An 11,982-nucleotide genomic window follows, 5' to 3' on the forward strand; every position below is an offset into this window, starting at 1 on the left:
TCAGTCCCAGATACACCCAACCCCCAAGCACTCGAAAGCAAGGGGAGCCCCCAGGCCAACTAGCATGGGAAGAAGTTTTGACTGGATCAATTCTGCCAGGCCCCAGGAAATGGCTGTACAGGTGCGCCCTCTGGTGGTCTGACTACAGCTCTGCAGTTCACGGTGAGGATTTTGAACTTGATTCCAAAGAGAACCCAGAAATCTACTACAGGAGGCTTCCAAACCAGTCTCTGTCCAACCCAGTAGATTCTAAGCTCCTACTTCCAGCTAATTTTCAATCCCAAACCTTTTGTGATTCTAATTCCCCCCCTGTGCCACTCTCCTGGGTATCTTGGTATCCATCTCAGCCTCCAACAGGCTGAACTGGGGTTTCATACACTTTCAGTTGTGATGCTTACACAAATTTTGGCTTCAGGGCTTAGCAAGGATCCCACCCTTGTCTGCAGGGTTTACATGCTTTTTATTGGGGCACTTACTGGGATCTCATACCTTTTTTTGGGTTTGGTTTTGTTTGGGGGACACACCCAGCCGTGCTTACGGTTTATTTCTGGTCTATGTTCAGGGATCACTCCTCGCTATTTTTGTGGCTTCTGGGTCACATCCTACAATGCTTAGGAGTCAGGGGTCTCTGCTGGTGGTACTTGGAAGACCATATGGTGTCAGGTGTCCAACTGGGGTGGGCTTCATGCCAGGCAAGTACCTTAACCCCTGTACTATTTCTCAGACCACAAGAGTCACATGCTTTGCTTGCAATGCCTACAGTGCAGTGCTCACGCAGGGTTGCAGCGCATTAAAGATGTGGGACTGGGAATCTGAATGCTAGTGCTGTGTGATAACACCTGGCATGTGAGGCAGTCAGGGTTTGGGGGGAGGAAATTGAACTCAAGGCCCCAGGGTCATGAGGTAGGCATTGTACCACTGGGATTATCGTCAAACCCCAGAGGCTGGTTCTTTGACAGGACCAGAAAAATGAATAAACCTTTTTTTCCCTTTATTTTTAATTAGTGAATCACCGTGAGGGTACAGTTACAGATTTACTCATCTTTGTGCTCTTGTTTCCCTCATACAAAGTTCGAGAACCCATCCCTTCACCAGTGCCCATTCTCCACCACCAGTAAACCCAGCATCCCTCCTACCCTCCCCAATCCCATCTCCCCACACCCCGCCCCGCCACTGTGGCAGGGTATTCCCTTTTGTTCTCTCTCTCTAATTAGTAAACCTTTTTATTTTAATTGAATCACCATGAGAAAAGTGACAAAGCTTTCAGATTTAAGTCTCAGTCATACAGTGATCAAACACCCATCCGTTCACCAGTGCACATGTTCCACCACCAAGAACCCCAGTATACCTCCCATCCCTCCCTGCCCCCACCTGTGTGGCTGATGATTTTCACTTTACTCTCTCTTTACTTTAATTACATTCAATACTTTGACAGAAAACTCACTGTTATTATTTGGAATTTCCCCCCAACAATCAGACCTGCTGAACAGGCATCATTTGGTAATTTGTTTCCCATTGCTGAGAATGAAGAGCATATGAGGTCGTGCGGCCACAACAGCGCTGCGCGGTTTTGGATTTCTGGTATTTTAGTAATTAAGTTCAGAGAAATTTCTGCCAGAAGTCGCATACTGCAAGCTCGTACCTCTGTTTAGTGGGCTCTAAAAGATGGCGGTCACCACGCCGCTGCTGAAAGGAAAGGCCAGGCGGCACGGGGTCATAGCTTAGTTCATAGTCTAGAGGCATTTCTGCAAGAAGCCGCTGGGTTCTGAAATTAGTTAGTGGGCTTCTGGGATCATGGTCATTCAGGAGCAGAGGAGCCATCTGTGTGGGGCCGCTCAGGGTCTCGTCTGGGCCATAAACCCTTTTTAAAGCTTGCCAAAAAAGAAAAAGGGAAAGTTTCATGAGAAGAACCAGAAATGAAGGGGTTGGGTCAGAGCGATAGAACATGCAGTCGAACTCATGTTGGATCCCAAGCACCATATATGGTCACTGGGCCTGCCATTTGTAATTCCTGAGCACCTCTGGGTGTGGCCTCGAATCCAAAAAAAATCAGAAATGAGGGCCAGAGCAACAGTACAGGAAGGAAGGTGCTTGCCTAGCACACAACTGTCCACAGTTCAAATCTTGCCACTGTAAAGAGTTCTCTGAGCACTTCCAGAGGGACTTCCAGTACCTCCAGTGATCCATGAGCAAAATCAGGAGTAGTTCTTGAGAACCACTGGGTGTGCCTCAGCCCACCCTGGCAAAACAAGCAAATAAAAGAAACTTTTAAATGAGCCAGAGAGAATACAATGAGTAGGTCACTTGCCTTGCAAGTGGCTGACCCGCTTTTGATCTGTGGCACCCCATATGGTCTCCTAAGCACTGGCCAAAAGCGATCCCTGAACACAAAGCCAGCAGTGAGCCCTGAGAACCGCTGAGTGGGGTTTAAAAACCAAAAGAAAGAAAGAAAAAAGAAGTGGGGATATCTATTAAACACTGTAAAAGAAAACCAGGGGAAGTTCCTTTAGGTTCTTTTTGGGTTGATTGAGCAAACAAATGGACACCAGACAGATTAGCACTGTAGCACTGTCAGCCTGTTGTTCATCGATTTGCTCGAGCGGGCACCAGTAACGGCTCCATTGTGAGACTTGTTGTTACTGTTTATGACATATCAAATATGCCACGGGTAGCTTGCCAGGCTCTGCCGTGCGGGCGGGATACTCTCGGTAGCTTGCCGGACTCTCTGAGAGGGACAGAGGAATCGAACCCAGACCAGCCATGTGCAAGGCAAACGCCCTACACACTGTGCTATCGCTCTAGTCCAGACAGATTAGTAAGAGAAAATAGACCAAATTACAGCTTTTGGAGAATTCACGTTGCTGAGGCCAACTGATCCTTTAGATCCTAGGTACTATTATGTAACAGGGAGCACAGTTTGTTGTGCTCAGAGCTCACCAGGGCCACACCTGATTTTGCTAGGGAAGGGCCAGGCAGAGCCAGGCACTGTTCTCAGGCCCTTGCACATGCGAGAAACATGCTCTACCACTTGAGCAATACCCCAGCCCCAGGGTTTATATTCTTGAACCAATAAGTAATAGGTGTGTTGATATCAAGGAGAGGGTCTCATGATAAGAAGAGGGTGACTCACGCTTGCTCTCCAAGCTCATGTGCTCCCTTGTAACACATATCTTGATGGCTTGTCTCTGTTTCTTTGCTTAACTGTGCTCTCTCTTTAACACATGCTGCTCTCTGCCCTCACATCTTTCTGCCAGGAATTGAGTGCCAAAAATAGGTAAAGGGATATACATGATAACCTTTCCGTACCTGTATTCTTTATTGCAAACCACAATGCCCAGAAAAGAGAGAGAGAGACAGAGAGAGATAGAGAGAGAGAAAGAAAGAAAGAAAGAAAGAAAGAAAGAAAGAAAGAAAGAAAGAAAGAAAGAAAGAAAGAAAGAAAGAAAGAAAGAAAGAAAGAAAGAAAGAAAGAAAGAAAGAAAGAAAGAAAGAGAGGAAAAATACCTGCCATAGGGAAGCTGGGGACATTGGTGTTCGGAAACGTACATTGGTGAAGGGATGAGTGTCAGAACATTACATGACTGACACCCAATCATGAACAATTTTGTAACTGTGTATCTCACAGTGATTCAATTAAAACCAAACATACAAACAAAAATGATCTTGCTTCAAAAGAAATAAAAAAGATGATTTCTTTGGCCAGAGCAATAATAAAGTAGGTGGGTACCTGACTTACACGCAGCTGACCCAAGTATGATTCCCCAGCATCCCATAGAGTCCCCAAGCCCCACCAGGAGTGATGCCTGAGCTCAGAGTCAGAAGTCAGCCCTGAGCAAAGCCAGGTGTGGCCCAAACCCTCTCAGAAAAAAGTTTTTAGGTCGTAGAGCGATAGTACACAGGGTATGGCATTTGCCTTGCACGCAGCCACCCTGGGTTTGATTCTCAGCATCCCATATGGTCCCCTGAGAACTGCCAGGAGTAATTCCTGAGTGCAAAGCCAGGACTAACCCCTGTGTATCAATGGGTGTTACCCCCCGAAAAAAGTTTTTAATTAAAAGCTCATATATCTAAACCAAGTGCTCTACATGCTTGTCCTGTGGTCACTGTCACTGTCACTGTCATCCCGTTGTTCATCGATTTGCTTGAGCGGGCACCAGTAATGTCTCCATTGTGAGACATGTTGTTACTGTTTTTGGCATAATGAAAACGCCACAGGTAGTTTGCTAGGCTCTGCCATGTGGACTAGATACTCTTGGTAGCTTGCCAGGCTCTCCAAGAGGGGCGGAGAAATCAAATCCAGGTCAGCCGCGCAAGGTAAACGCCCTACCCGCTATGCTATTGCTCCAGCCCTGTCCTGTGGTAAGATAGTTTTCTCTGATTAACAAAAGATATCTGGGCTGGAGAGATAGCACAGTAGGTAGGCTATTTGCCTTGCATGCAGCCGACCCGGGCTCGATTTCCAGCATCCTGTATGGTTCCCTGAGCACTGCCAGGAGTAATTCCTGAGTGCATAAGCTACGAGTAACCCTTGAGCATCACCGGGTGTGACCCAAAAGGCAAAAAACAAAGATATCTGTGGGCTAGAGAGACAGTACAGTGGGTAGGATGCTTGCCTTATACACGGCCAACCCAAGTTCAGTCCCTAGTTCCACATATGTTTCCTGAGCACTGCCAGGAGTGATCCCTGAGCTCAAAGACAGGAGTAAGTCCGAGTACCCCCAACCCCCAAAAATGTAAGCATTAGCTCATTCATTCATTCCATTTCAGCAGCTCCTTCAATCTGCTTCCCCTATTGCCTTGGACTTCTTTCTTTCATCACCAATCCACAAAAGAACCTAGAAAATCACAGTCCAACCTCTGGGAAGTAATGGGGAGTTGGGTTATCATCCCCACTGCTAGGTTCCCGTAATAATCAATTTAGATCACTGTCAATGTCATCCCGTTGCTCACTGATTTGCTGGAGCGGACACCAGTAACGGCTCCATTCTGAGACTTGTTACTCTTTTTGGCATATTGAATATGCCACAGGTATCTTGCCAGACTCTGCCGCGCGGGCGGGATACTCTCAGTAGATTGCTGGGCTCTCCAAGAGGGATGGAGGGATCGAGCCCGGGTCGGCCGTGTTCAAGGCCTTACCCGCTGTGCTATAGCTCCAGTCCATATATCCTGTTACAAAAAAAAAATTTTAAATTTCTGTGGGCCGGCAGAGATAGCTCAACAGGCTGCAGCACAGGCTCTGAATGCAGGAGACCCTGGATTTGAGCCCCAAGTATTACATGGTCCCCTTGGCACCAACAGGACCAAACACAGAACAATGTACTGGCAGTATCTCTGGAACAACTTGGGGTGTGCCCCCCAAATACAGAGATTATTGTGGGACAGGGAGATGGCTCAATGTGTTGAACACATGCTTTGTGTGCCAAAGGTCTGGATTCCATCCCCAGCACCACATAGTACCCTGAGCACTAATAGGAGTGATCCCCGAGCACAGAATGAGGAGTAGCCTCAGAGTACTGATGTGTATTACCCCTGAACAAAATCATGATATTTTTGACAAATGTTATTTGAGAGTCAGAGAGATAAGTACAGGGAATAAATTGCTTGTTTGCCAGTTGCTGATCCCTATTCAATCCCTGGCATCACATAGACACCCCAGAAATCACCTCAAGTTTGGTTCAAACTGAGCATAGAACCAGGAGTAAGCCCTGATCGTCACTGGGTGTGGGCCCAACTTTTACCCCTCTAAAAGTTATCTGAGGTGCTGGAGCTATAGCACAGCGGGTAGGGCGTTTGCCTTGCACACGGCCGACCCAGGTTCAATTCCCAACATCCCAATAGGTCCCCTGAGCACCGCCAGGAGTGGTTCCTGAGTGCAGAGCCAGGAGTAACCTCTTTGCATCGCCGGGTGTGACCCAAAAAGCAATAAATGAATAAATAAATAAATAATAAAATCTGAGTGCCCCAAAAAGCAATAAATAAATAAATAAATAATAAAATCTGAGTGCCAGTGACATAATATAGGAGTACTTTTCCAGGTGTGCCCCCCAAAAAAAAGTGGGGAGGGATGGAAAGATACTTGCATTGCACAGTACATCTCCAGCACCCCATATGGTTCTCGATCACAGCCAGGAGTTACCCCTGAGCACAGAGCCTGGAGCAAGCCTTGAGCACAGCCAGGTGTAGCCCTCAAACCAAAAATAAATCAACTCATTAAAATGAACTATAAAAAGCAGGAGCAGAGAGTTAGGACAGGGGTTAAGGCACATACCTTGCATACAGCTGACCCTGGTTCAATCCCCCTACATCAATTGGTTCCCTGAGTACCGCCACAGTGACCTGGGAAATAATCCTCAGCATCCTTGGGCCTGAGCAGCACCACATCTGAGGGTCCTTGCCTTGAACCACTGACACGGTTGACTGTGAATCACCAAGAGGTGCCTCCAGACTCCCTCCTTGGGAGAGCCAACGAAATTAATTAAACTAGAAAACATCAGCTCCAAATGGAGCCCTCCATGTTGGAGAATCTGACTTATACTTAAACCCCAATCTTCTTACAGGAATATGGCCAAGAAACAGGCAGCACTAGAGAAATTGGAGTTCAATCACACAGGCAGACTCGACCTGGCTATTGCCAAAACGAGTCAAGCCCCAAGACCAGTTCACCCAGAGCATTTATACACTAGTTACAGGCTTCATTGCCGCATCCCGCGCGGCCAACTTGAACCTTGGCCAGAGAGAGGGAATGAGAGTTAAGTGGGCTAGGGAGGACTGCATGCAATATACGGCATACAGCAAGTTTATTGAAATCCAAGCGGGTTTGTATAGCCTTATTTTAGCAACAATCAGCAGGTTACATAAGTGGCATAAACATTATTCAAGCGGTGCAGGCAACTTTATTTTTGCCAATATTACTTGTTTTTCGGTTCCTTCTCTCAGCCTTGAGAAACATGGGAAAGCAGATGTGGCCTTGAACATGGCCATGGCAGACGTGAGCCAATCCTCCCTTCAGCCTCCTCTTGAGTCCAGCTGCCAGAGCATGGTGGCCCTTCAACTTTTCTCACGAGGCTGGTCGCCAGAGCATGGTGGCCCTTTGACCCCCTTTCCAGGCTGGCCGCCTGTCAAGGTCGGCTGTCAGGGAATGACTCGCCCTCATGTCATGTTTCTCCATACTCATTCCTGTTTACAGGAACTAAGGTAGGGAGTGCCTAGGCCCCCTCCTCACCCAGTCCCCGTTTACAGGGACAGAGGCAGGGGGTACCCAGGCCTGTCCCCAACATCTCCCCCTTTCCTTTCTCAAAGCTGGACAGGCTGTCCAGTTCTAATTTGCAGAGTATGTACATGGAACCACAATCTTTGAATATTAAAAACAACATTTTTAAGCAAGCAAGGTACAATAATAAAAGTTATATATAAACCTGCGATGCCAAGACCTAAACCCACTAACGCATTCATCATCCAAGCTGGATGCAAAACCTTATCAAGAGCCTGTAAGAAATCTGTTGTTAAATCTCCTTCAGCTAGAGGAGGGGAATTTTGGAGATCCAATATCTCCTGATGCAACTGCATCAATTCCAGACTAGCATTGGCATGATGCCAAATCCCCAATACATGATTTTTAACTCTCTCCCAAGGGTATTGGGTGTCATTGTACTTCTTATGGGTCACACATGTCCACTGATATTGCTTGTGACAGCGGAGGCTAGTCTTCACCCTCAATGCAAGGACCTCATCCCCAATAACTTGCACAGTGTCCCATAATGCATCCAATAGCTCTTCCATCTTCCTGTCTATGTCTTCCTGAAATTGAGAGCCTTACTAACATTCCTACCCATCAGGTTTACTGTATGAGCGGTCTGAACTTCTCTGGCTAAAGCAATTCCAGCAGTGGTTGCCGAAGCAATCATAGCTATGAGAGCAAGAATCCCAGGAACCATCATTCCAACAAATCTCTTTTTTCTAGCCAATGCATTAGTGATTTTTCTCCAGATATCTACCCCGCTCTCATCTACCCATTCCCCAGAAATATCGGTGGGAACAAGCAAAAATGCAGGTTGGTGCACAATCAAGAGCTGCTTATCATCCCTATTCCCATCAGACAGTTAGACAATGTACAATTCTCATATGTAATATTCCACCCAGATTTTGCCTTACTTATATTCACATTTCCTATCATAAGACCCTAAGGGAATGGTACACATGCCTTAAGCAATCCTCCATAACGCCGATTTCTCCCATTAACAGACACTTGTACATTAACATCTCCCTCCCCCTCGGGTTCAAAGTTCTCTTGATTATCAGGACGAGAATAATTGTCCCTAGTCATGGCCAATGCCAATTTCCAAATACTTTGTTGTAGTCCTTCACCAAGCACCCCCCAAGGAGAATCAGTCATCCAAAATTGACCAACACCAAGTACAGTCTCGTCTCCCCGAGGATGCCAGGAGACCCAGGTGATGTTTCCAGCAGTGTAGATAGTAGCCTTTTCAGCATGACACCGAGGCCATACAGGATGTCGAGAGTCCTGTGTAGGGGATACACACATGGGAAGCGGTGGTGTAGGAACATCAGTCCAGTGACCAGGATCTACGTGGTGTTGTAGCGAAGGCAGCATGGATCACCCAAGCAGCTTTCTTGTCGTGGACGGTAATACAGCAATGTATTCAATGAGAGGCATCCATAGGCTGCTCTTTTTGTCCTGTTATTATGTAAGCAAATGGGTGTTAAGTGACTTATCCCAGAAAAGTTAAAAGATCCCCTTTCCCAGCTCAAATGAGAAGCTGAGTATCCTCCCACCAGAGGTGTGCAATTGGTGTAAATTGGAACCTTTAGCCCTCCCCAAGCAGCCGCTTGCAGAACGGGAGGGTCTGGTATATAGGTCCAATACTGCTCCCCATCAGCAGTGTTCACCCCTATGGCCAGGAAGGCCACAAATAGCAAAACTGGATTGGTGCCAACCTTTTGGAGCAGTTGTAATGCTCCCTGTACTATAGCCATGACTGTTGTCTCTGGCTTAAGCAAACCTCTGGGAATATTATCCCTGACGTGGAGAGTCATCTGACTCATCCTTTTGACTGTTTTCCTCAAGGGTCTCTTTCTTCTTCGTCTCCACCATCAGGACGAATCTCTCCGGTATCCAGGTATCCATCTCGGCTGATGTTGGTCTCTGGAAAATATACAAACATGTCCTCTGCCCCAAGTTAGTGACGGGTCTGAACCATTCCATTTGTTGGTAACGGGGTCCTTCCAAAGTGTAAAATAACACGGAACCCGGAGATTCTTCTTGCAGCAATTTATTAAGAGACCTTCTCATGCAAACGGAAAAGAGGACGAACGAAGAATGGACGAAGGAAGAGGAACCAGGGGGGAACCCACTAGCTAGGCAGCTTCCCTCCTTATATACCTCTCGCTACTTGTTTACGCCCAAGTGTCTGCAGCTGATAGGCTAGTTACACCTTGTGGGCGTGACAGGACACCCTATTTTCTTATTAGCAGTTATTTTCGAAGCACGGTGAAATTAACAAGAACAGGTGTTATTTACGAAGCACGGTCCTGTGGAGGCTCTCCACACGAAAGGAACTTAGCTATAGGTTGTTGCCCAGGGAAACTTTTCCAAAATTTATCCAATGCTGAAAGTCCATCCTGGTCCAAATTAAAAATATTCAAAATTAAAAGAGCATGATTTAACAAATTATGTGGTGTAGGCTTGTAATTCACCACCATTTCCTCCTTTTTTCTTTTTAATTTTTGTAACATAATTTTTAGAGAACGATTAGCATGCTCGAGAATTGCTTGGCCTTGAGGATTGTAAGGAATACATGTTTGACACCAAAAATGTCGCAAAATTTTGTAAATGCTTTATTAAGATAACCAGGACCATTATCTGTTTTAATTGGTGTGGTATTCCATAAAAGGCAAATTGAGTTAAACAATGGCTTGCAATATCTTCAAATGCTTCTTCTGTTTGTAGAGTAGCAAAAATAAGTCCTTATGAATAAGTATCAACAGACACATGAATATATTTAAGATTGCCAAAAGAGCTCTCATGCATAGTTCATTTGGCAAAAGTCCTCTAGGACTTATTCCAGGATGAGGAACAGGAAGGTGAGGTGCACAAGCTGGACATGTTTTAACAACTTGTCTAGCAGCCTCATGGGTGATACCAAACTGTTGTTGAAGGGCTCTAGAATTTTGATGATGAATAGCATAAGAGGAAGCAGGAGTTAAAACTGGGTGAAGCCGGATTGCTTGATCTGTTTTTTCATTCCCCAATGCTATAGGGCCAGGTAATTTGGAATGTGACCGCAAATGGCCAATAAAAATAGGATGTTGTCTAGCTTGGATGTATAACTGTAACCTTAAGAATAATCTCCCTATAGGAGAAGGAGAATCATGATTTAGAATGGCAGTCTCCAAAGGACCTAAGGCTTTGGCTACGTACTGACTATCAGTATAGATGTTAAGTTTTTTATTATATTTCTTTTTTTTTTTTTTTGCTTTTTGGGTCACACCCAGCGATGCTCAGGGGTTACTCCTGGCCTTGCACTCAGGAATCACTCCTGGCGGTGCTCAGGGGACCATTTGGGATGCCGGGGATCGAACCCGGGTCGGTCGCGTGCAAGGCAAACGCCCTCCCCGCTGTGCTATCGCTCCGGCCCCTATATTTCTTAATAACTTCTAAAACAGCATGCAGTTCAGCAACTTGTGCAGCTCCTTGTTTTGTTGGAAAGACATGAGTGTCACCATCAATGGTGTATGCAGCATAGCCATCAGAGGAGCCACCAGTAAAAACAGTTAAAGCTTCAGGCAAAAGATTGTGAACAAATACCTTTGGAAAAATATAAGAGGTTCGTAATGAGAATTGAAGCAACTTATCAGCAGGATAGTGATTATCAATAACTCCAACAAAAGACAAAAATGCTAGCGCCCATGTCTCCGATGTTTGAAATAGCCAATCAACTTCCTGTTTTGTATAAGGAACAATAATTGTATTGGGATATTTACCAAAAAGTAATTGACTTCTGGGGCCGGAGAGATAGCACAGTGGGTAGGGCGTTTGCCTTGCACGCGACCGACCCGGGTTTGATCCCCGGCATCCCATATGGTCCCCCAAGCACTGCCAGGAGTAATTCCTGAGTGCAAAGCCAGGAGTAACCCTTGAGCATCGCTGGGTGTGACCCAAAAAGCAAAAAAAAAAAAGTAATTGACTTCTACTCCTGCTTGGATTGACTCAAATTAGTACTAGGAACACTGAAAGCAAATCGCTTACTATCAGTCAAAATAATAATAATAATAATATAAAAGCAAGTTTTTAATGGCAGTGAAGCTGGGTAAGTCAAATTACAGAGTAATAATTATCAATTTCTCCAGAAAAAGACAAAAACTACTAGAGTTCATGATTCCAAACTGTAGGAAAGTACGGATAAAAGAGGGTTAAAATGCTCACAACATGCATATATTTAATTTACTCACATATTACTTCAATCTTTGCCCACTTCATCACTCCCAGTGGACTACATTCTGTAGTTTATTTATGAAATGACTTTAAGCTCCATTGTAAGTTTTCTTCAGTAAAGAACTCAAAGAGCTATATATGCAGGTTAAGCCTGTATTGTTAGGCAAACCTTGAAATTAACTAATATAGAGAAAGGGAACAAAGTTTTGGATTGTCTATGTTTATCTTAATATGAAGGTCAAATATTCCTTCTACTTTTCTGTTTTATTTCCAATTTTCTTTCATAATTCTTGAAACAAAACACTCTTGCCAAAATACTTTAAATTCTAATTAATTTTCCCCACAAATACATCTCTGGTTTTTGGAATATGTTCCTTTAAAAGGCATTCAAAAACTTTTAACTCTTAAATATTAACTTATTAACTTCAAAACTGAAATCAGGGGCTGGGGCAATAGCACAGCCGGTAGGGCGTTTGCCTTGCACGCGGCCAACCCGGGTTCGAATCCCAGCATCCCATATGATCCCCTGA

This window comes from Sorex araneus, chromosome X, assembly GCF_027595985.1.
Source record: "Sorex araneus isolate mSorAra2 chromosome X, mSorAra2.pri, whole genome shotgun sequence".
NCBI lineage: Eukaryota > Metazoa > Chordata > Mammalia > Eulipotyphla > Soricidae > Sorex > Sorex araneus.